The following is a 25,202-nucleotide window of genomic DNA, read 5'->3' as shown; positions in this document are numbered from 1 at the left end:
ACCTATGGCTGACATTAATTAATCTATAGGATATCTCGATCAAATTCAGATGTAATCATTTCCTGATCGGGTGAATACTTCCTCTAGCCTCCATATGCCTAATATAAGGGTTTTTAAACATCAGGTTGGCCTTGTACCATATTCCATATGTCGGGCAATCTATGATATATCTTAATAAGAGAAAAGCATATATATACATGTTGTTTGGAGCGAAAAATTGTGGCAATCGGCTCATATGTTCCTCTCACACCCATTCTTCTGCTATATTTCTAACACTGTCAAAATTTATTAGACTTGTTTCAAGATCAGTCCACATTTAAGCAAGTCTGCAGCAGTCAATGCATGCAAATATTGTGAACGAATGAGTATTACACATATATACTTAACTATTTATTCATCCATGTGCAACAAATTCGAAAATATTTTGATTTTATTTTAAGTATTGTACTTAACTGTTGAAAACTGTAACTGTAATAATATAGCACAGCTCGATAACTTCCAATAAAAATTAGCACACACATATGTAAACTTGTAAACTTTTGTATATAAAAGAATTTTCCTGTTTATGCCAGTTTTATGAATTTATTTTTTCGCAGAATTCGCGATTTGCTTTGAATTAATGAAAAAAGGGCGCACACATGGCGCGTAAACAAATTACAATAAAGCTTAGCGTGGCTCAACGCAATGAAACACATGTTGCAGTTCAACATTAGCAATAGCAACAACAACAACAGCAACAAGAGCAAACACAGAAGCAGCTACCGCGCGTTGAGCTGTCAGGTTGCGTATACGCCGGGGTGGGAGCAACCAAATCGATAGCTTTGTAGGTGTGCATGTGTTCGTGTGTTTGATCTGTGAACATATATAGCGGCGGTGCGCTGTGTGGAGGAGCATTAATGGTAATCGGTGGATGACATCAGGCGATGATTTCGCCACAATGTCAATTTGAAATAAAGGAATAAAAATATGAGCGTATTTATAGCAAATGCTCACTGGCGATTTAATGAAAGCTTTTAGCGCCAATGCGCTCTAAGCAGGCTTAGCAATTTGTATTTTAAAATCACAGCTTGAAAAATCCAATGAATTACAAAGAATTTATATGAATCATTGGCCACATTGTACTACAAACTTTTATTGTGTGCGGCATATTTTGTGGTCGGCATAATTTTCGAATTTTCAATGTAAAAAATTGTGCTTTATTGCACTATTGTACTGTTTAGAGCTAAAAATCTTATATATCAGGGCTGCAAATTAGCTGATGATTACAAATTTTTCATTATTATAATAATTCATTATAAAACGAATCACAGATAATAACACTAATATGGCGAAAGAAATTTTATAAGCCAAAATTAATTGGAAAATAATTTTCAATCCTAATTGATGAGTTTGGTATTGGTTATTTTCGAAGGCAACAATGTAATCTCTGAAGAAATTGTTCAGATCAAATCACTATTGCATATAGCTATCATTTAAACTGAAGTAATCTTTTGTATTTGTGAAGGGTATTGGGGAGGGTGGAATAGAAAAACGAGCTCCCTTCTCTGTCCAATCCGCTGTAGCCAGGAAGCATTCGTGTTAATCAGCCTAAAAACCTAAAGGCGTTTTTCTCGAACCTCTCTCTTTGGGAAAAAATTATTACGAAGACTGTTCGCATAATTTTTTATACTCTCCAATATATGTTTAACTAAGCGTGAAAAAGATATATTCGATTCGTTTTTCCTTACTCCCTTTTGAAGACTTCAGACTAGTCTAGACCCTTAGGTCAGGTTAAGAGGTCGATCGTAACAGAGACTTGACTTGGACAGCTTAGAACGCCAGTCCATTGTATTACTTGAAAACTCCTATATAGTATACCCTTACAAATCGGGAAAGGGCTTTGGGCCTATCACAAATTTGTTGAGACGGCTAATATCAGACTCGGCTAAGTCACCTGGTTCGTGGAAGGTAAGTCTACCGCGATGTTTCAATCTCAGCCTTGCAAAGGCTGGACAATGGAGAAGAAAGTGTCTGGTTGTTTTTCACCTCGCCCTCCTCCATACAACTTGCGTCCATCAAGGTTTTTAGCTTAACCGCATAACGCCTATTGGACAATGACGTTTAAGCCCCGGCAAGATTAATTTTGCTAAGGGCAAGTAGTTCAGAAAATCTTCTGCGATCTGCTGTAAGCAAAAGGATATTGCAGTCGCATAGTAGCTGGTCCCGACCAGCGGGTCTAGACACTAAATGTCGCGAAAAAACTATTGCAGGTTAAAAAATAATAAACAGATTAGCGTAGATACATATATGTACGTACGTAACAAATAAATTCGAAATTTTTTTCAATTACGAAGGTAATAACCCGATCTAACGGTCTTCAGTCTTTTCGATATTACAATTTTAAGTCAGCTTCCTTGATGTCTGAGAGCAGGAAAACATGGCTCGGAACTAGTTCAAAAAAACGGTGAATGATGAATGAATTCTTGCATTTTGCCATCAAATACATAATTATATACATTTTAATGATTAAAACTACTTCAATATTCAGAAAACATTTAGAAAGATTCTAACACTGAACATCCTTCAATTTCAAAAAAATATTTGGAAAACCTAGTTTAACTTCTAACTATTGAAAAAAAGAGTCAGTGATCCAGAAGCTTTCATATTTCACTTATTGTTCATATTGCTTTTGCTTAGACTTAATGAATCGCATACCTATTATAGGATGAAGATATATAGTTCAAAATGACAGCTGAAGTTTGTTTTCAGTTAGAATTAATCTAATCTTTCAACTTAAAAGCCCAGATGTTTTAAGTTAAGACTAAAATTTTATTAGCAATTCGCACATAAAAGTTGACGTATTAACTCTTAGGGAAAAAATCCTTGAGGAAAACGGGCAGATAATTATTTCATTTGTCCCTTCGTGCGGAACAACTCGAACTTCATATATGTATATACAGTTCTGAAGATAGTATTTTAGTACCTTTCCTTCTGTACTTGCGACTTCCATATCTTTTTTCTATGCATACTTTTATTAAAAAATAAACAAATAATTCAAGGGGATACTGATTCAACACAGGAAATACCCGCGAATTCCTTGCACCACACATATGTATGTACAACAGGGCGAACCACACGAACCAAGCAGTTTGACTTAACATAACGGTTAAATTATTTATGTCAATTTTTGCAAAGGTTTGTCATATGCGGTTGCTACACCGCAAATATTATATTAAATCCTAACCTAACAAAATATGAGTAATCCTTTCAAATTCCAGTTTACCACCACAAAATCCTTTTTTTACACTTTGCTTTGCACTCACTTTCTCCTTTTTTTCACAACCACACGTGCGGAGGGAATTAAGCAACAATGAGCTAATATTTTGTACGAAAACAAAGCTGCCCGCCAACTTGCCACAAAGTCAATCGCCACCAGGTTGTCAGTCAACAGACTATTTTGCCTATAAACCCTAGTTATTTAATACTTTTTAATTCTCTTCGCTTCTGTGTGCTCTTGCATTTTCACTTTCTGCTGTTCTTTCACCGCTTAAGTAAACCACACACACAATCTTTGTTTCTGCAGCTAATGTCATGCAAAGGATCTGTTTTTGACTAATGGCAGTCCATGAAAGTGGTCTACTTACTTTTGTGCTGTTTCTCCGATTATTCTTTATACAGTCGTTGATTTTTAGGAACATGTTTAAATAAAACTCTATAAAAGTAAAAAAATTATGCTTTTGAAGACACGCTCGAGTATAAATCGCTCAGCATAAGGGGTTCACCGACCACTTGTGAACTAATCTTAGAATGAAGAGACATTTTTTTAATTTTCACCCAGTTTCACTGCTCAGGCTAACACTGTTCAGATTCTCGGAAGACAATAGCTTTCATGCATTTCTTTTCACTCGATCTACAAAACCAAGGCTACTCTTATCGCAAAACTCTCAGTCAGTATAGGTGCTTACACATTTAGTAGAAGTTTGGTCTGATGAAGCTCGATCCTATTTATTGTGTTCATCTTGTTTATAGTATCTGATCAAATTTGGGCCCCTTTATTATCGCCTTCAAAACATGTTTTAGCATGTCAACGCTTTATCCAATTTTTCATACACTTGTTATAAGATTCGGCTGGGATGGCCTTCAATGCCTTCAGCGAATTTCGGTTTTTTCGGTTTCAGTTAATTTTTAGAGCGACGCTTTCCACGTCGTATTCATAAACTCACATCTCATCATCAGTAAGGATGCGTTTGATAAATGTGGACCCATCAGCTACGTTGCAAAGCATTTCTTTTGTGGCTTCTACTCGTTTTTGCAAAAGATTCAGATCTTGCAAAATAAGAGTAGTCATAATCTGACTTTCTTTCGATCATTATAATTCATATGTCCATATAAACCTTGTAGACGATCAGCGAACTAAAGTGCTTGAGGTAGTTGAAACTGTAACGCATTATCAGGATTTTCAGAATTTTTGGCTGAATAAAGCACTGAATGGCAAAGTACTTGAAAACCTTTCTACGTTTTGTTTTTTGGTTTAAAGTTCAATGATTCTCACTAATTACCTAGATAACAGTTCCTTTAAAATTTCGACAAGAAGTTGCTTTCATGAAAAGAATGCTTCCTAAGCTTATACTAGCTTATACTTAATCAAACACTGATTGGCTTAGTATTGTCGTCTGTAGATATAAAGCAACAATAACTTTGATTTTTTATACCCTCAATATATATATTATGTTTGCAACGAAGTTTGTAACACCTAGTAGGAAACTTAGGAAACTTAGGATATGTATAGTCGATTTAGCTATGTCCTTCTGTCTGTATATACCCGAATCAGTTCCTCAGTTTTAGAGATTTCGATTTTAAATTTTGCTTACATCCTTTTCTCTCCAAGAATCTGCTCATTTGTCGGAATCGCCGATATCGGATCACTATAGCATAAAGCTATCATACAAACTGAACGATCGGAGTCAAGTGCGTAAAAAATTTAAAAAATGTTTAACTAAAAGACTTTAAAATATCACTCACAAATAGTTTTTTCGATTTATATGCATGCTTTATATATACTACATATGCACTAACCGCTCACGCATCCTTAGCTTTCTATTTTACCAAAGATAGTGTATATATTATATATATCTATCGAATGTCTGTAAACTTGCAAGTTTTTACAAATATTAAACTCAATTTGTTTAAGTGTCCTTTGACTTTCGCTCACATGGCTTTTTGCCACAAACACGCTACACAATGCCCGGCATTTAAAGGTCGCGAACGTCTTAAGCTATGCAAGGCAACACTAATTAGCCGCAATTCATTGCTAACTTGAATATTTGTCGAAATATTTGAATACAACGGTAACACAATATATATACTCGTGTGTAAGTGTACTTACCTTAATTTTTTACGCTTTTATTCTCAACGTGAGAGTTTTACATATAACGATCGAGCGTTGAACATAATTCTTTCATTTATTTAATGTGCTTATTCAAATAACGGCAAATGTGCTTTATCGCACCGCATAGCGGTTCTAAAAAAAATCACAATTTAACAACTACAGCAAACAGGCCACACGCAACAAAATGTGTGGAGGAAAAACTTTATACCGTTGTTATATCACCACACGCGACGCGCACGTTTCCACTTTCACCGTTTGCACCGTTTTCCGTGCGTTCTTCTGCTGCTGTTACAGCCGCTACTGCTATCGGCAGTACTTGTACACCGAAGTCCTTTGCGCTGCCTTCCACTGCTGGCGCGTCAAAGCAGTAGCGCCAACAACAAAAAGAATATAGCTACAACAACTGGTTAACAGCAGCTTGCAGCCAGCAGCGTGTAGTATTTTTACGCACACACACACAAAGGCGCACACCTGCACAAAGAAATCAAAAGTGACTTTATTAATTTTTTCTTGCACTTTTGTTGCTTTAAATTATGCTGCAAGCCATTTTGTTTTTATATTTTTTAAATTTTCGTTTCACTTCATTTATTTGTTGTATTTGTTTCTTTTTCGCTTTTTTGTTGCTGTACTTGGTCGCTGCTCGGTGTTGTTGTTTTGCCGTTTGAAAGTGAAATGTTTGAAATGTGAAAGTTTGCAACGAATTTAAAGCAAAGTTGGAAAACGACGTTCAAGCAAGCTGAGCTGAGTAAGACGAACTGAATTTTTTATGGTCAACATAGCAGACTTGTAGGCAGACATCCGCACGGCCAGCACACGAACGAAGGACTTGAGTGCAAGTGCACACGAACGGCATTGATTGAGTGGAAGGAGGAAGAGTGTAAATGAGTATGAGCCATTTTAATTGAGCTGGAAGCACAAAAGCATAGAAATTCTAGTAAGCAAACCTTTTAGAAAAGCATTCAGAAACTTTTATATTTTCGTGTAGATTGATCAATATCCTATTTTTAAGAATGCTCTAAGAAATATAAAAAATTCTCAGCTATTCATCCGACTTTACCTTTTCGAAACGTTATGTGAAGAGCAGACGGACAAAATATTTATAGTTGCATACATTTCTCCATGTTTACTTAATTTTTGCCCCTATAGCTTAGTCCTCGCACAAAATGTTAGCGATATGCGTTCGAGCAGTTAAGGAATGCTTAACCTCGCCATCAACGGCATCGAGCCACTTTATGATAAGGGCCAGGCCATAGCTGAATATAAATAAGGTGCCCATTATAAATAGAGTGAGAACAGATCGGAGAACCGCTTTCTTCATGTGTTCTACCACTGGACAGCTGAGCTTCGCGATGCTTAGCCAGTGCTGGGCTATCATTATTGTTTGTGCTGTCGCATTATCCTTTTGACCCAAAGTGGATCGGAAGAGGTTAATGAGTCTTCACCTTTAGTAAGGTGACTGGTCATTGAACTGACGGCAGCATTGATTCATTTCTATACCACCAAGCAAAAGGGTTAGACCTAGCCTTCAAAAGACTTTTGTATAATTTTCACATCTGTCGCAAACATTTTGAAAACATACGAGGGCGGTCCGTTAAGTCTATGCTTACAAAACTACGACGAAAATTTTGAAAATATTTCGATTTTTTAGTTAGCGTTGTCTCTTTTTAGCTTACCACACATGATCCAGCGATGCTCCAACTACGTCAAACCGACTCACTGCCTGGTATGATAACAGTATAGTTCTAGTTAGAACCAAATTCTGTGTAGAATCACCAAAAAGCCAAAATTGATAACAATTTTTGAGTGCCGTGTACCAAGCTAAGCTTAAAGCCTTTTTAATCGAAATAAATAAAAGTTACCTTAATGCTTTATTCGATAAACCTTTCAGCTGATAAGTTATGGTAAAAAGAATAAAACTGTTCCTATTACCAAAAAGAACTCCATACTAATCCCACTTTGAGTGTCATTGAGTCTCACTCAAAACATTTTCACTAAAAATGTGGCGCAAGCGTAAGAAGTTTCCACTCAAATTTTAATCTTTCAACCTGCTAAAGGCAGCACTTTCTCTTTCAACAAAGTCCTTTCAATTCACACTCATAACAAAAATATGAATGAATGAAAAACGCATATTTTCCGTATATTTATGTGAGAGTAAAGCAGCTGTGTGCATCTTTATTATGTATTTTAAATTATCTGCAAAGCCAAAACGCTCTAAAGTGTCTAGATATGGGTGTGTACTGGGTGTGAAAACAACGTCTTTCCGTTTAAATGAAAATATATTATATATACAAAACAACAATACAAACATTTGTTTACCAAATTCGCAGAAGAAAAGAAATGGTGGTAAAAGTGGGCGTGTAAGCGCTTAGCTGCAAGCGTTGTGGCGGAGTGGCAATCAATCTCAAAATTAAGCTCTAGTAAGTCGAAGATTAATACGCGTATACACACACACAGTTGCACATATGCAATTTTATTTCATACCACTTTAAAGTTGAAATTATGGAATAAATGAATGAAATAAATAAGCATTTAACGAGCTCTCGTGAGAGTGAGTGAGATGGAGAGAACGTAAACAAAAATGAATATGAGTTCATGGGATGGGCTCGACATAGTTAAGACTTAGATTTATATTCGTAAATACATAGGAAGTGGCATGCCCGAGTTTCATTGCTTTAAGTGCATACATATCGAATTGTAAACGCAATATTCTCCATATTGAGGTACAGACGTGTATATCCTTCGGAGTCTTATTAAAAAATGATTTTTTTAAATATTTTCTTCAAAAGCATGTTTCGAGCAGTTTGTAAGCAGAAATTCCAACTAGTCGGTCGCTATACGACACAGTTCGACCTAATGTAGCTTACCGAATGTATACTACTCTTCACAAATACAAAACTCCTTACAAGAACTGTGATTGGTCAGTTTGTAAGGCTATACTATAGTGGCTGGATCAGAACAATTTCGTCGGAGATTGCATTATTGCCTTAGACAATAATACATGTTAAATTTCGTGAATATACCTCGTCAAATAAAAGAGTTACACATGATTCCGATCGTATAGTTTTTATGGCAGATATACACTATAGTGGCCCGATATCGGCGATTCGGACAAGTGAGCAGCTTCTTCGTAAGAAAAATATGCATGCAAATTTTCTGGTCGATATCTACAAACTGAGGGACTAGTTCCATATATACAGACAGACACGACTGAATCAACTCAGCTCGTCACGCTAATCAGTTATATATTATATATATTTTGTAGGTTCTCCGCCGTTTCCTTTTAAGTGTTACAAACTTAGTGGCAATCTTATTATATCTTGTTCAGTATATAATGAATCTTTCTAAGCAACTACAGCATTTTTCAAGATTCAAAAGCAACATGCAGTCAATTTTTTTGAAAAGATCTTTAAAAAATTAAAAGACTAAAAACCTTATTCTACGAAATTATTTATAACTGAGATTTTACGGTTCTGTCTTAAAGGCTATATAATTAAAAACTATTTAGTTGAAAATTTAATATCAATAATTGCGTTCAAAAGATTTTATGAGTTTTTTTATGTTTTAAATCTTTATAAACTTTCCACCACAAAATTTACTCTTTTCACCCGAATGTAAGCAACAATTCATAGAAAGCATTGCAGTTTTACCCACAACCTACTTTTCTATCTCACGTTCCACAAGTTCATTTTGCTGACTTTGATTGGATTTGTTTGCAGTTGACATAAATTTAATACTTCCGGCGCTCTTTCACATTGATCACCTTGAAATTTAATTTGTAGTGACGCGTCGCGTGTCCTGCTGCATTTTCGGCAATTTTGCTTTCCCAGCATAAGGCCACGAGTCGCCCACAAAAAATAAGCTGCAAGCACTTTCTTTTTTATTTTTTGGCTACTTTTCTGTGGCATTTCGGAATGTAAACAATTTTTGGGTGGCTTTGACCATGTAACCTGCTGCGAAGCATTTTTTCGGCTAACAAAAAAAAAAAAAATTAACTAAATTTTCACTATCGAGTCAGTCAGCCAGTGCCACAATCGTTATTCGCCGTTATTCGCACTAAACTATGGTATTAACCTTGAACTCTTTAAAACTTACTTGTTTTTTGTTGTTAGGAATTTCCAGACTGCAATTGGCTGGTGTTGGAAATGTCATAAATTTCTATTAAACGTATTTGACAAAATTATTAGTACCATTTCTTTGCTTTAACGTATTTATTTAATGCGAAACTCGTGCCGCATGTTGCACATTGCAAGCAATTACAATTAGTCATTAAAAATAATTACTCTCATTTAGTGTTATAGCTAATAGCAATAATGTTAACGGTTTATTACTTCTTCTTTAAATTTTAAATCGATAGGTCAATGGCCTCATGAAAAGAGCGTTCTTGTTTACATTTTGAATACTCTTCACATAAAATTTGAAAGATTTTAAGTAGAAAATAAACTAAATCAACAGAATATGATATATCCTCAGCGAGAAGAATTTATGGTTAACTATATTTGGAAACATATCTTAAAGGTACTTTCAAGGACAGTAGAGAAGCAACAGAAACAACAATAGTCATTATAATAGGGCTATGGAAAGGATGGATTAATTTATTTATTTTTAGCAACAAGCTAAAGAATGTGTCAGGAAATATTGATAAGAGATAACTAGAATAACAAAACTCATTATAATATATATACTTGTATTGGAGCTGGGGTAGTTCAGTGAATGGTTTTATTCCCTTTCAGCAACAAACTAAGGTATTTCCAAAACAATACGTTCATTGGTTTAAGCCAACCAAGAGTTCGAAACTTAATATAATATATTAAATAGATGCATATATAACGAGTATTATTTTAGACATATGGTTTTCAATGAGGCAATACTTTTTAAAAAGTTAATCTTGTTAACAGCTGTTAATTGGTTTATACTCAGTTTCATACCGAACAGACTTACTCCGAAACAACGTTTCCAAATTATACTATGCTAATATATTATATTATATATAAGTATATTACCAAAACGAGATGGTCACCGATTTCGTTTTTCACAAGGAAATTCTGTTCAAAATTGAAGTTTACACTTGGTTTAATAAACAAACCAGCCAACGAAAAAATCAATTTATTGAAAGAAATTTTGGGGTGAGCGCATTATTTCGCGTCGTGAGCCTGTGGCGTGGCCTCCAAGATCATGCGATTTAAACCCGTTGGACTATTTTGGTTGGGTTATGTCAAATCGCTTGTCTGGGTTGATAAGCCCGATAGGATTGACACCTTTGAAGAGAATATTCGGCGAGTTGTTGTTGTAAAATAGGACTGAATAGTCGCGGCGATCATTGCCAAATTATTTTTAAAACATAATGGCAAACCCTTGTCTTTATAATAAAGCTACGTTTTTGGTCATACAATTATATTATATGGGGTTTATTTCTTATTGAAAAGGATATTGATTAGGATATCGAGAAGGCGTGGAAAGTTGTGGTCCGATCTGGACCATTTTTAGATGAGAGTTGGCACATTTTAAAATATTTACAAGTGTTGTATTATAATTTATATTTCCATACATTTATTGGTGCTTAATTTATCTATTGTAAAATGAAAAATATGCGAAGAATGTATGGTCTTCAAAATATCACATTGTAATAGCAGATGCCAAGTGGATATTATATAAATTTGATTGAAACTGGCGAGTAGTAGTGGCTCAGGTATATGATTTCACAGTCGGATGAATGAACGGGATTAAAAATTATTTTTAGATGACCAAAATTATTGTAATAACTTTTATGCAGGATCTTTTTGAAGCAGAATGAAATGCTCTATGCTCAGGATCATATATTTCTGGGCAAAATTGAAAGCCTAAATTGCAGCAACATAAATGTCCTTATTATATCTAAAATACTTGTTATTTATTTAATAATTTGGGCTGAATTCCCGATGGTACTGCAATACCGGAACAACCCGTGATGGAGGTGGAGCAAGCCCCTAAAACACTCCGTCGATTTCCAAAAATCAGTTTAACATTTGTTGTCCCCCGATGGAGGATCTATCAGATGTTAAGCTGATAAGAACAGATACTACACTTGATCTTAGCCTTGAGGCCGAGAAGCGATAACTAAATCACCTCAAAGAACAAACATTTGTGTTAAAATAAATCTAGAGTGTTTGAGAATTGAACGCACTATAAAAGGTGAAAGAAATGCTGTGTGATCGTACAGGTATGCAGCGATCTCCCAAGCAAGGAAGGGTGGAAAGTCACTAATTCTTACGCAGGTAACGAACCCTTATAAATTGTTTTTATCAGAAATCATATTGTTAGCACACTGATTATTCGTTCGGGTATACAGTAAATACGAGTACGTGTATTCTATTTTTGCATAGTTGTCATTAAAGATCGTGGCAAAACTTGTACATAAGTATATACATATGTATATGGCATATATTTATGTATGTATAATATTACATTGTATTGATTGCTTTTTTGTTTTAAATATTTTTTTCGATACTTCTTGATTGAGATGCCAAAGCTTACCCGATACTTGTTCTTCACTTAAATGTAAATAGAAGATATCAAGCTGTGTTCCAAAGATCATTAAAGTAAAACCTGTTGGTGTGTGTAGGAAATTGCATGCATAATATGGAAGTATGTTTTCTAGGTGTTTCTCGCTTTACCATTACCCTTCAAAAGTATTGTATCTTAACCTTTCAGAAAAATATAGCTACAAAGAAAATTTCGCCGTTTGATCCTTCTCAAGGCAAGCAGACATCGGCATTATATGAAAATGGGTAAAATATCATGTTACATACATACAGAAGCGCATACTCAAAAACAGTATATAGTAGATATCGCATCATAGTATCCAAAGTTATTTCTTAACTAGAAAGTCTCATATGTATATATTTCATATCCGAAGAGGAAAAAAACCCCGCTGTGAGCAAATTTTAGACAGAAGAACTCAGGTAGCGTCCGTCATCGTATAACGAGTCCATTATGCTAACTAGTCTCATTTAAGCTACGAACCTGTCATTTCTTCATTACAGCTTGATTGTCAATAGAGCGTTATAAGCTCATGTTTCTCCATCTGCTATTCCAAAATTTTTATTAGCGTTAATGTTATCGAATGTTTGTCTGAAAATGAAAGGTTTACTTCTTGGTCTGAAATGTCTTTGGTCTGATTGAGAGATCCCGCAACTTATATTTAGTATTAATTATTTACTAATCGTTCTCTACTTATTGGTCAAATACTGTATTTACTGAATTTCGACCGTACAACATTCCGATTTGGAAGAAAACAAGAGGGAGTAACGTCAGAAAAGATCGCGAAATGTCGTGAAATTTGTTGCGTGCGTTAGTTAAGCTCGTTTTTCAAATGTTGCTCTTTTATCAAGACAACGTTCCGGCTCATTCAGCATCTGTTACGGCCAAAATATTGAGGGAATGTGGCTATGAAGTAGCTCTTCACAAGCCGTATTCGCACGATTTGGTCTCCGGCAATATTTCCTTTTTTCCAGAATCAAAAAGTGGCTCGATTGAAAATAATTCCTTATTCGCATTATCGTACCGTTACTACTTAAAACCGTTAATACTCAAGATGATGGTGCTTTCCGTGATAATTCGTTCAACCAATGATTTCTGCTTTTTTAATGTTTTTTTTTTCTACTTTTCTTCTGAAATCACACCAACCCAATTTCACATTCGCTTTCAGCCTTCAGCGACAGCTGTTCGCAATTGATGAATTCCCACAACACTTAAGCTGTTAGAGGACACGTTGCCGCTAAACCGGATATCCAGGCAGCAAGGAAGTGAATCCATGCGTACATACATACACACATATATATAAATATACGTGTATAAATATTTTAGGAACAACTAAAAATATATGTGTCAATGAAAGCTTTTTCTTATCTAGCTTAACATGTTATTTACTTTTAAAGCGATGTATGACACTTAAGTGGCTTACCACGACTCGCATTGCCAATAAAAATATTCACAGGAATAGTAATAATTTAAAGAGTGCAAAACCAGGGTACCTCCAGTTTCTATCATGCTTTCGCACACACCACTTATTACTCGCTTTTTGAAATGTTATATTTGCTCTTAAGCGCTAAATTTGCGGTTTCACTCATTTCTGTGCGCGCTCACTTACTCTCTGAGTGCTAATAACGCTCTGTCTGGCAAGTGCAGTTATTTTGATTGTGTTACTAATGAAAAAGCCGGTTATATAACACTTATGCAGCAAGTGCAGGAGATTTTTTGCCACCCAACTTATGGATATGCTCAAAAATCTGATTTATGCGCTCATTAATTGAGCTAAAGAGATTGAGATTTGCACTCTTCGTCCAGCTAGTTCAATATTTCTTCTTTTTTTATACGTTATCCTGCTGAATTTAACAGGATTTATTTTACCAAATATCGTTAGTTATATCATACGATGAGCCAGCTTATTTTCGGACAGTCATATGTTGTCTATATAATACTGCAAGATATGTACATACATGCATACAAATTCATAGGCACGTATGTTTGGAAAGATTTTACACTTTCAGGAAATCATATTATTTATAAACTGCCTAAAAGAGTTTAGTTAGGTTAGGGTTGTTTTGTTCGGAAGATCCCACTCAGATAGTTTGAGTTAAATGTGATGCCTTAATCTCTGAAAACGAAATAAGCATTCAAAATAAAATTAATCTACGAAACTTCGTGAGTAATCTTGACTAATATCGACAGCAGATCGGTCCATGATTCACATGGTTGCAGAAATAAGAGCCAAGGTGCCTGGAACTTATTCTCACAAAAGCGGGACTTTCAGGAGGAAAGGTGAAATATGTTAACGATCTGAACTTCAATTTTGGTGTCCTAACAGAACATGTATGTATTGTATGTAAATGTATATGAGTATATGGAGCTGTTATAGTTGTAGCGGAGAGAAGAGTCCCAAATTAATTTTCAAAAATGTTGCCAAATTTATAGTACTTGACTTTGGATGTAGTTAGAATTTTGAGTATGCTCTTATTACATAGATCTCCCTTTCGGCGAAACAGACGTTAGTCGGAACTTGAAGATCAAACTGAATATAAACTTTAAATCTTTTTTATGGTGTTTAACAATTTCGATCTTATATGTTATGGTTATATATCTTAGAAAAATATAAAAGTACTTTGATAATATTTCGAACATATGGTTTTAAATTAAAGCCGAGTTTTTTTGAAGAGGCTTTAAGACATTATTTCGGACTATTAATCGGTGATTTAAATCCGGATAGTTATTGTCTTTCCCGTAATCCGGTTAATGATTTCCATAAAATTATGAGACAATTTCCAATAATATGTCCACTGATATTCATGCATTAGATGAGATTTTAAAGAGATCAATGGAATCCGTTCCATTTCATTTGACAAGTTAATGTTATAGCAGTTATCCAAACCTAAGATAGAATAAAGACAAAGAAGTTACAGTTAGTAAGTCAAGACTAACTAAAAATTCCGATATTAGACCTTTAAACAGGCACTCAACAGAAACTCTGTGTTCAACACTTTATTGAGTTAATCAGTAATTTATTGTAGACAAAGAGTCCAAACACATCCGTTATAGCGATCTTCCAACTTTTCGATACCATTATTGCAGTAGAAGACATTGTATTTGTCGCAGTCTTGTGGATTTGGAGTCTCGTCAAAGCAATGTTTTATGCATTTCAGGTACGGCACACGGTCTCGATTATGAGCACGCGCGTAACTATTCCCCCTTCCCTTTCTTTCAAGTTATGAAAACGTCACTTACGTCACTCAAAACATTATTTCCCGCGATTTAATGATCCCATAACCGTATACGGCTTATCTTATCTTTTTAGAGCATATGGATTCTATTCTAAGGGCGCCCTCCCAATAACTTTTCTGCCTGCTTGGTATGTGCCTATCTAACAACAAATCGTTCGCAAACCTACCGTGAGACAACGTCGATGACAATATCTGTTATTTTTCCAACAATCGTGTCTACGTAATTAGAACAAAACCAGTTTTTTTATACGTAGGTTGCCTTTTATATTTCGAGATTTGCAACCCTAGTGTGGCAACTCCAACTTTATCGTAAAATTTGACATTTTTAATGTTATATATACTCAGAAAATGTTGACGCACGAGCGCTATTTGCGTTGTTTACAGTAGCTTAAAATACTCGTTTCGGCCAAAAAACTGGAATTATATCACTAACATTTTCGCACGATTATTTTTTAAAACTTTCGACGAGGATTAACTCAGCAACAATACATCGGTGAACTTAATTCAATTTTTTGGCGATGAAGATCCATCAAGGACAGTGTTTATCGAGAGTATTGTGAATTCAATCGAGGTCGTATCTCACTCTAATACGATCGTAAAGGCCGTCCAAAATCAGTTGTTCCGTAAACTCCGGATGCTGAGCGCAAACTGAAACTGATATTGCAATATCGTCATGTGACCTATCGTGAGAATGCGACAACTATAGGCATTAGTGGGACCAGCATACTTTCAATAATGCATGAACATTTGACTTAAAAAAAAAATTTTGTTCACGTTGAATTCCACACAATTTATCAATCGCTATAAAAAAAGGCTCGATTGGTCGAGAGAATTGTTAAAAAATACCATAGCGGTGCTTCGAAACACGTCTATGACATGATGACTGGTGCTGATTCGTGGATTTACGCGTATGAGCCCGAAAGAAAATACCAGTCAACTGTATGGGTGTTTCCAGCGCACGAAGCTCTTCCAAGCAAATATTTGCCCGTTTTTTGAAAAAACCGGAGATGTCACAACCATACTACTAGAACAACGAGAACAGTAACTTTTGAGTGGTACAAAAACATTTGTTTTCTAGTTGTCTTTCAAAAAATAGGGAAAACCAACTGCCGAAAAGGGAACACTCTTCACCACGACAAAACGAGCTCACACACATCGACTTTTTATTTCCGTACGTAAAAAATAAATTAAGAGGTCTACGTTTTTCGATACCTGAAAGGCGGTTGATGCGTTCAGAACGCATGTTTTGAAGATACCTTAATGAAAGTGGCAAAAGTTTATTTTTGGCTCGCAACCAGATCCTAGTCTATATTAGTCGTAATATCTCCAGAAAAAAAATTAAGTCCACTTCAGTTATTTAAACAAATTTGATCTTTTGGGCTTTCCATAAGTTAATTACCATATGCCGTGGAATCTAAATTAAAACCAACTTAGTTCAAGACACTCAGCGTAATCTAAACACTCAGAAGCTCATAAATATTAACACTGATTACTCGCTGGCAATTATTAGAGCAATAAATGACAACATTTAATTTTTATATCTCTAAACAAACATGTCACTACGTGTTTATGTTTATGCTTATGTTGTGAATTTCTTTCTGTAATCGGTGACTGTATTGTTTCACATAAACGAATGCAAACGAACGAGTAAATACGCGAACACATTTACAGTAACTGTGAAAATATTGACTCGACGTCCTTGGAAGTTGATTGCACAGCTGGGCTTTGTTGGGTGTCGCTGATGTGCCATCACGGCCGATGTCCGTCTGTCGGCTGACTTGACAACTTGCCCACACTCCCTTCATCAATACGATTGTGCCACTATTGTTTTTGCTGTAATTGATGAAGTGTCTGTTGATATTCTTGATGGTGCTGCTGGCATAGTTGGTGTTGATCAATACTGATTTGCTTGTTGGGAAGCGTGAAGGGAAAAAAGCATTATGGCCTTCAAGTTCTGAGCAGTGAAGCGGGTATATGAGTTTGAACGTGAAAGTTTTCGTAAAGGCAATCACTAGCAATTATATACGACAAAGATGTAAAAAGTTATTTTGGACTTAATTACTGGACAATACGAAGGTGTGTTCAAAAAAATAAAAGTATTCTTGACTAGTAGAACTATTAATATTATTATGATATCTATAAATAATCATCAATTATTCATCTTCTTGATTGTAACGCGAGACAATCCTTTTTTTCTGTCGATATATAGCGCCAATTCGATATATCATATCATCCTTTTACACTTAATTTACCAGCTAGAACTGAAAATTTTTAGGACAGAAACCATAGGGGTATTTACCAGCTTCGCCACTTTACTTTTCATACTGCTACGAATGGCTAACTTCTTCAGGAGTTTCAAAGAAATGCCCCCCCTGAGACTCTTTGAATGCCGTGACATGTCGATTTTAGGGGCTTTAAGTCCAGGTTTGAATTTATACAAGCTACTAATCCACAGAACCCAGAGTTGATCTCAAATCTTTAGTCAATTAAATAATAATACCGCTCTTAACAGATAATGGCGAACCTCCGAGTGTACTTCTATTATGAATAATATTCATATAAAATATCTAAGACTATCGAAGTCAGCTTAAGATATTCAAGAAGTCTTTTCCATAAAACATTGTTTAGAATTTTAAGCATCTTTTCTATTTGCCAACTTTTAAAGAATATAGAAGCACTTTAACCTTGTTTACTTCAAAGTTTCTAATAAATTCAATTAGTGCTTCGAGGATAGTTAAAATTTTTAGGCCCATTTCTCAACTAATATTTATTCAGAATACACAGCACTATTCTGCTTTGCACTGTAGCTTTATACCATAGAATAACTCGTAAAAGGAAAGCAAAGTAATGCCTTTATAATATTATATTACAGCGTTTCTTCGAGGCGTAACCTCGCAACCCTGCGTTGCTTACAAGTTACAAGTGAGTAATTGTAATTAGTTGAGAAATGTTTTTAAAGAGACCACCCATTTTAAAATCAAGCACACAAATGTACACTCTTTCCAAAGCCTACACCATTTTCCAGCGAAATCGTTTGCAATATGAGCTTTCGCACAGCTTAAAAGCTTTCAACACGCACAAAAAACCCTTGAAACTTTGTGCACAATAAATATAATATTATATTAAAGAAAATTAATTTTATTTATGTCGACATAGATGAAGAACATTCCCATCTGTTTTAGATTGCGTTTAACTTTCACATTTGTCATTTCACTTTCGACTGGTCATTTCAGCATTATAATGACATTTGACGGGTGTTCTCTTTATTCTTTGCTTTCCTTCGATTTTCTTTTTATAAAAGAATATGTATGCAACAGTAATTCACGCTCATTAATCTTACTATTTCATTACAGTTACTAAAGTTTAAGGGCATAACCCTGTAGGGAAATCTAAGTTAATGATAAATAAGTTTGGTTGGGTAACGTATATCAAATAAGAGAATTCAATCTTGCAAGGGCTGGGTAATGGATGAGAAACTGCCTGGATGTTTCCACTTCACCCTCCTAAATACAACTTTGACAATTAGCGTTCAACAAGTTTTTTAGCCTTACCGCATCAATGCCTATTGGATAATGTTCAATAAGAACCTATACGATTGCGGTAAGATGAACTTTTCTAAGAGCAAATAGTTCAGTAGATCTTATGTGTTCTACTCCAGGCCAAAGGATTCCGCAATCGCACAGGAGTTGGTCGTCGACCAGCGATTGCTAAGCGCTCACGAGGTTATTGGTCAAGTGCTAGAAAATAGGACGGCAAGGGAGCGGAGCAAGGGTGCCCCCGTACCCAGATCATCAACTTTGCAGTTGCCAGCGATTACGCTATGACTAGACACTCAAACGAGTCTGATGATCAAGTAGCTTGATGCTATTTCTAGGGAGGACAGACACTCCATGATAAGCCTTGAACGCACAATTAGCGAGCTCAGCGCTAGTATTGCCGTTCTGCTGTCAGAGTGAATGCTCACCTCTCTGAAAGAACCTGCCCTTCGTAGCAGTACGGCTATCGCCAGCCGCTTCTACACTACAAACACTACAGTGGTCCAGAAGCCTAAAGCTAAGAGTGACGCAGAGCTCCTTACAGAAAACTCCCCTCCAAGCTTCGACCCATCCGGGAAAAGGCTCACTGCGCCTCTTTTTCATCCTCTCCATCCACATATACCTAGCCGGTATGTGAGCAGCGAAAAAGCCGCCACGAGTGGCCTCTGCGACGCAGTGAACTCCTTTATACACCCATCCCTGAGCCTAAGAGTGCAATTCGAAGCAATACACCTGCCGGTAATGTCCACGGGAAAGAAAGGATGTGCATGTTGCTAAATTTAACTAAACGCACATATTTGTACAAATGTAAAGTGAAACAGGTAAGGAAGGCTAAGTTCGGATGTAAACGAACATTGTATACTCTCGCAAAGTCAAATAGTATACTCGTTTGAGATTTCTTTGTGGATTGACTGATATTTTCGGTAGAAGGTCAACTATAGGCACTGGGGTTCACATATTTAGTACTTAGGGGATTGAAAAGTTTTGGTTCGATTTAGACAATTTTTGGCCACAAGGTGGCATACTTTACTTGCATTATTCATGCAAAGTTTTATCCCGATACAGTCATTGTTGCCTGATTTGCATAGTGGAAAGTGAAAGAATCAGATGGAATTTAAAATGGTGTTATATGGGAAGTAGGCGTGGTTGTAGTCCGATTTCGCCTATTGGCATAGATATATGAAAAGAACGTTATGCACCGAATTTGGTTGAAATCGGTTAAGCAGATCTCAAGATATGGGTTTTCACCTAAAAGTGGGCTGTGCCATGCCCACTGTCTAATTTTGAACACGGTTCCTATAAAGTCATCTCATACCATCCCAGATATAAAGTTTAATGTCTCTGGCGTGTTTATTGCTTGATTTATCGCGCTTTTAGTAGTTTTTAATAGTACCGTTATATGGGGAGTGGGCGGAGTTGCCACCCGATTTCACCCATTTTCACACTGTAGATAGAAGTTCTAAAAACAGTTCCAGTGAATTTTGTTATTATTGCATTGGCGGTTTAGGAGATATGCGCATTTAACCTATTAGGGGCGGGACCACGCTCACTTTAAAAAAATTTTTAACTGCAGATGCCCCTCCTATTGTGATCCTGTATACCAAATAAGAGTCTTGTATCTTGTTGTGGAACTTAGTTATGGCAATTTATTTGTTTTTGAATAGTGGCGTTTTGTGGGCGTGGCAGTGGCCCGATTACGCCCATCTGCAATACCAACCGTCTCACGGTATCAAGAAACATGTCCACCAAGTTTCATAAAGATATCTCAATTTTTACTCAAGTTAGAGCTTGCACGGACGGATGGACGGACAGACAGTCACCCGGATTTCAACTCGTCTCTTCATCCTGATCATTTATATATACATAACCCTATATCTAGCTCGATTAGTTTTAGATGATACAAACAACCGTTAGGTGAACAGAACTATTATACCCTGTAGCAACAGGTTGCGAAAGTATAAAAAGCATAATTTGACGATAAATAAAATTGATAGTTTCCCATCTGATTTGGTAAGCCTTTTGGTACCCAAAGGTTTTCTCAAGTGACACAAAACCACTAGAATATCTTTTTCTACTGTATAACTCTTAAAATATTTGTTATTTATTTATTAATTTGGGCTGAATTCCCGATAGTACTGCAATACCGAGACAACCCGTGATGGAGATGGAGCAAGCTCCTAAAATACTCCTTCGATTTCCAAAAATCAGTTTAACATTTGTTGTCCCCCGTTGGAGGATCTATCAGATGTTAAGCTGATAAGAACAGATACTACACTTGATCTTAGCCTTGAGGCCGAGAAGCGATAACTAAACCACATCAAAGGTAAACTATTTCAGTAGAAATGCATCTAAAGTGTTTGAGAATTGAAGGCACTATAAAGGGTGAAAGGAATGACCTTTAAAAAATGGAATGAAAAGGAAGCTAATCCTTAGGCAGGTAACGCACCCTTACGAATAGTTGTTGGTTACATTTGCATTTTTAGAGCAGTGTATATTCGTGTGAGTATCGGTGATGCTGTTGATAACTGAAGTATGACATTTATATGCAATATATATAATAATAAATATATGTGTATATATATATGTAGGGGTATCCCCAGCTTATGTAATTGACCCCCGGGTGATGGATTTTCCAGCTTATTTATATCACTTGCTCGATTCAAAATATATTGCATACAAAGTACGTGTAAATTTTCCCGCCTAATTGAAGAATTATCATGAAAAAGTAAAACTTTTGATGACATCGCCACAATTTAACGGATACCTTAGACATTCTTGAATTCTGAAGCATCTATAGTCGAATACTTAAGACCTGGCAAGGAGTCATCAATAATTCGAAATTGAAGCCAATAAAGCATTGACGCACTCAGTAATAATGCTAAATGACCGATGTTGATGCGTAGCTAATACAGTTTGTCACAAAAAAAAAAGATATGTATTTAAAGGTTCAGTATAAAAAATGATTGTTCGGAGAGTTTTTCCCATTTTTCATTAATATTTTTCAGCATGGAGTTTGATCAAACACCGATTTTCAACAATTTTCACTTTTCGAGGGTATTCAAATCGGGACTTGGAGTTGGTGGATCAACAGCTTTGTTGCACTTATATAAAACTTATTTCCTGTAACTCTCCAACCCCTTTGCAGGAGTTGCATTCCTGACAACTAAAACAAGCTTTAAAAATTTTACGGTAAATATATTACGAAGTGCAATGTTTGATGTACGATGATATAATAGAAGTAATGATTGAATTTAATAAAAAAAATTCTTAGAGGGACGTTTTTTTCCAATACACACAGAAGTAAGTAAGTAAATATGTATTGTATATATTTGGCTATATATGAGACGCCTTAGTATGTTTTGGTTAACAAACTATTGTTGTTTACTCATATATGTATGCATATAGTATATAGGTATATATGGTATGTACATGCAACACAATATTGAATTTCGACCCACCGTAATAGTTTCGCTACAGTTTTCAGCATTTTCCCAACGCCTTTTTGTTGTAATTGGCGCAATTGTTGGTTTTCGGTTTTGCAATTTACAAAATTTGTGGTGGCAAGCATTACGGACATTACAGTTAACGGAGGAACGAAAAGGGAAAGCACAAATTGCTTTTGCTATAAATTATTTGCCATGAAAATGAATACGCTTTGTGTGAATATAAAAACTATTCTGGATAAAGTGAGATTGTGTACAGCGGATAATGCAAGTATGTATTTTTTTTTTTCAAAATATTATATATAGTATGTATATGTATGTAAGTATAAGTAAAATACATACAGGTATATATTATATTTACATATATGTATATGTGCTTGTGTGAATAGTGATTATCGCATATTTTAAACTTTGCTATAAATTTTTATAATGCTATAAACAAACCTGAACAAAGCAGAAGACTAAATCGTGGCGTTTGCAACTGAATCTTTATGAAAACGTCGGAGGTCATTAAATTTTACATATTCTATAAATATGAAGGGGTGCAAAGCAATAAGCTATATGTTGTTTATGCTTTTCTCGAAATTTTCTGATTCTTGAATTCACAATCTTAAACCGGAATTCAACTGGAATCTATTAGGGGCACATTTTCAGCTTTATGAACAATTGAATCCTTAAAAAGAGACTTTTCTCATAAATTTTGAGATTATGTGAAAAAGGTGTCAAAAAGTTTTAGATCTTTTTATTACCTAAAACTTTGTTATATAACTTTTTTCTATACGACTCCTAGTTTTGTCGGATATTGAGTTGAACCATTTTTAACCCTTAAAACTTGTCCACGCCCTTCCGTTTCTTGACCGCAGATCGCCAGCAAATTATTTTGGCTTTAATTTTTGATATTTTACCTTTCGTTTCCCATGGGACTTGTCTCTTGCTTTCAACCCTAGAAAACCCTGCTAAGAAAATAATATTTTCTACCATCAGTTTTCAAACCCTTCAATTCTCAGAGCTTCTTTATTTAAAAATTTTTTCGACTTTTTAATAGCTAGTAACCTTCTAATTTCCTGTTTTTCTGCATGTGACCCTATCACATATGATTAGATGGTATATTTGACTCAGAACTTCGATAAATTAATCGTTTGTAGGTAAATTATTCTAGAAGCTGAAAGATTCACATAAAAATCATAATAGCAGTGTGAGTAGATCACAAGAAGACGTGTGGAGTCGAATGTAGATGTGGATCCGTTGCGATATAAAAAAGTGGGATCTCTCTAGAATTAAAAAAGTACAGCAAGATAGTACTTAGGATAGATAAAGTTGTTTCTACTAGGATTGTGATAAAAATTAGTATTTTTTCAGAAAACCATGAATTGGTTGATACCAAAAGAAATATGAGATTTCAGTTGTTCTTTGTGCATGTTTAAATCTTAATGGTGTGATTTTGGATGGGACACCGAGTCTTTGATTGTTTCAGCTGTGCTGAGTGCCTATGAATCATGGTACTGCTGACAAATGACAAATAAAGTGAATTGGTTATGAGTTGATGGTGCAAAAATAAAATCGATTAAAAATATCAAAACATTTGCACTCGCAATGTTTTGTTTTCTTTGGCGTTTTGTGTTTTGTTTTTCGTTTTCCTTGTCACTTTTTATAATTTTATGACCGATTTCACGGTACAAAAGTTGAACACAAAATGTGTTTTTATTTATGCTTTATTGAAAGAATCCACACACATATACTCACAATTTCATCGTAAAAATGCGTAACAGCTCGAATAATTTTGTATTTTGAAATCGATTCATCTGTTTTGGTATTTTGCTGTAAAGCATTTAAGCGATTAAGCTTTTCAGGTGCAGGCGACCAAATGTCCAAATTGCGAGTGACGCCTACGCAGTAACGTGACAAGCGCACTAACACTTGTGCCATAAATATTATGCCAAAACAACAATTTACATGAATTAGCAAGAAATTTGAAAAAGTAAACAAGCACAACGAAGCTTCAATATATTCGGTAATATCGAAAATCTGTTCTGGCATGTTCTATGATGATTTAGAATCTTTTACAGTTTGTAAACTGTATAATGATTTTTTTGCAATTTAGTGAATGAGTAAGAGACGATATCCGTGAATATTGTTGCATTTAATCATTAAGTATTTGTTCTTTGCCGCTTCTGAAGACAGTTCGACACCTTTAAGCTCACTCTCCCTTTCTCTGTCCTTAGGAAGGTTTCGTCGAGCAAAAAAAGTCCTATTTTCAATTATTTATATTTCATATAAAAAATGTAATATTTTATTCAAAATTTTTATTATGTCGTGATACATATTTGATAAAGATTTGGTGAAATTTTCAAATGAAAATATTCAAAACTCGGTCATTGCGACGTTATTTCCTGCAGTCCCTCCGAAAAAAGGTGCTTCCGCGTTGACAGCAGAACTTCTGACAGGATCATCAAAAGTAAATAGAAAAAATACGTGTTTGAACTAAGACCATTAACTAAATATTGCACAGAGAAATAAACCAATAACTTCGAGCGCGAAAATTTTCAAAGCTGTATCTGTAAAAATATTACTGGGGTCAACTTAAGAATTTGGGACAATATTCTAGATCCGTTAAACCCATGTAACATCTTAAAGAATCCCTCGTTTCTTACATGTATCGACCAGCTAATCTTATAATTAACAAGTTCTATGAACTTCAATAAAAAGTGACGCATTTCCTGTGAATTCATAGGCGAAGTTTTGAAACCAATTCCAAATAAGTTATTATGCAGAGAGTAAAGTTAGTTATTGTCTTGGGGATAATAAGCCAACAATAGATCGGTTGGTTGTTTGTGTGAAAACCGGCCGAAGTAAAATATGCATTTTGGAAACTAGACAAGTAGTGACATTTTCACTTAGAAAAACATGTTTTTGAAAACGTTATTTTGTTAAGTTTAAAGTAATGTTAAGATATGTTAAGAGATGTTTTGAGCGCGATCTTTGGTTAGGCCAACAGCTTTGAAGAACAAAATTAACAGTATGCACTACTTCGCATTAATTAAGTTTTAAGGTTTTGGAAATTTATTTTTCGTTTAGTCCTTTATTCTAAACTTCAAAAAAAATT

At 35.2% G+C, this 25,202-nt stretch overlaps 1 protein-coding gene and 2 non-coding genes across 3 annotated transcripts in view; all 3 read right to left on the bottom strand.

Moving 5' to 3' along the window:
* The window catches only part of LOC106616411 (tyrosine-protein phosphatase vhp-1), an 85,233-nt gene extending 79,130 nt beyond the window's left edge, over nucleotides 1-6,103 (bottom strand). The window contains exons 1-2 of the mRNA XM_036360514.2: nucleotides 5,577-6,103; nucleotides 5,366-5,500 (exon numbers count right to left, since the gene is read on the bottom strand). The gene's annotated coding sequence lies outside the window, so the exon portion shown is untranslated. The remainder of the gene's footprint in view (nucleotides 1-5,365; nucleotides 5,501-5,576) is intronic.
* Nucleotides 6,104-11,262: 5,159 nt separating this feature from the next.
* Nucleotides 11,263-11,459, bottom strand: LOC118680608 (U2 spliceosomal RNA). Its single transcript, XR_004976188.2, has one exon. It is a non-coding gene; the product is annotated as a U2 spliceosomal RNA (small nuclear RNA).
* A 9,305-nt stretch (nucleotides 11,460-20,764) lies between these two features.
* On the bottom strand, nucleotides 20,765-20,961 carry LOC118680607 (U2 spliceosomal RNA). Its single transcript, XR_004976187.2, has one exon. It is a non-coding gene; the product is annotated as a U2 spliceosomal RNA (small nuclear RNA).
* Between the last annotated feature and the right edge of the window lie 4,241 nt (nucleotides 20,962-25,202).

Source organism: Bactrocera oleae, chromosome 6 (genome assembly GCF_042242935.1).
Source record: "Bactrocera oleae isolate idBacOlea1 chromosome 6, idBacOlea1, whole genome shotgun sequence".
Taxonomy (NCBI): domain Eukaryota; kingdom Metazoa; phylum Arthropoda; class Insecta; order Diptera; family Tephritidae; genus Bactrocera; species Bactrocera oleae.
Note: the sequence above shows the minus strand (reverse complement) of the source record. Positions and strands in the feature narration are given on the sequence as shown.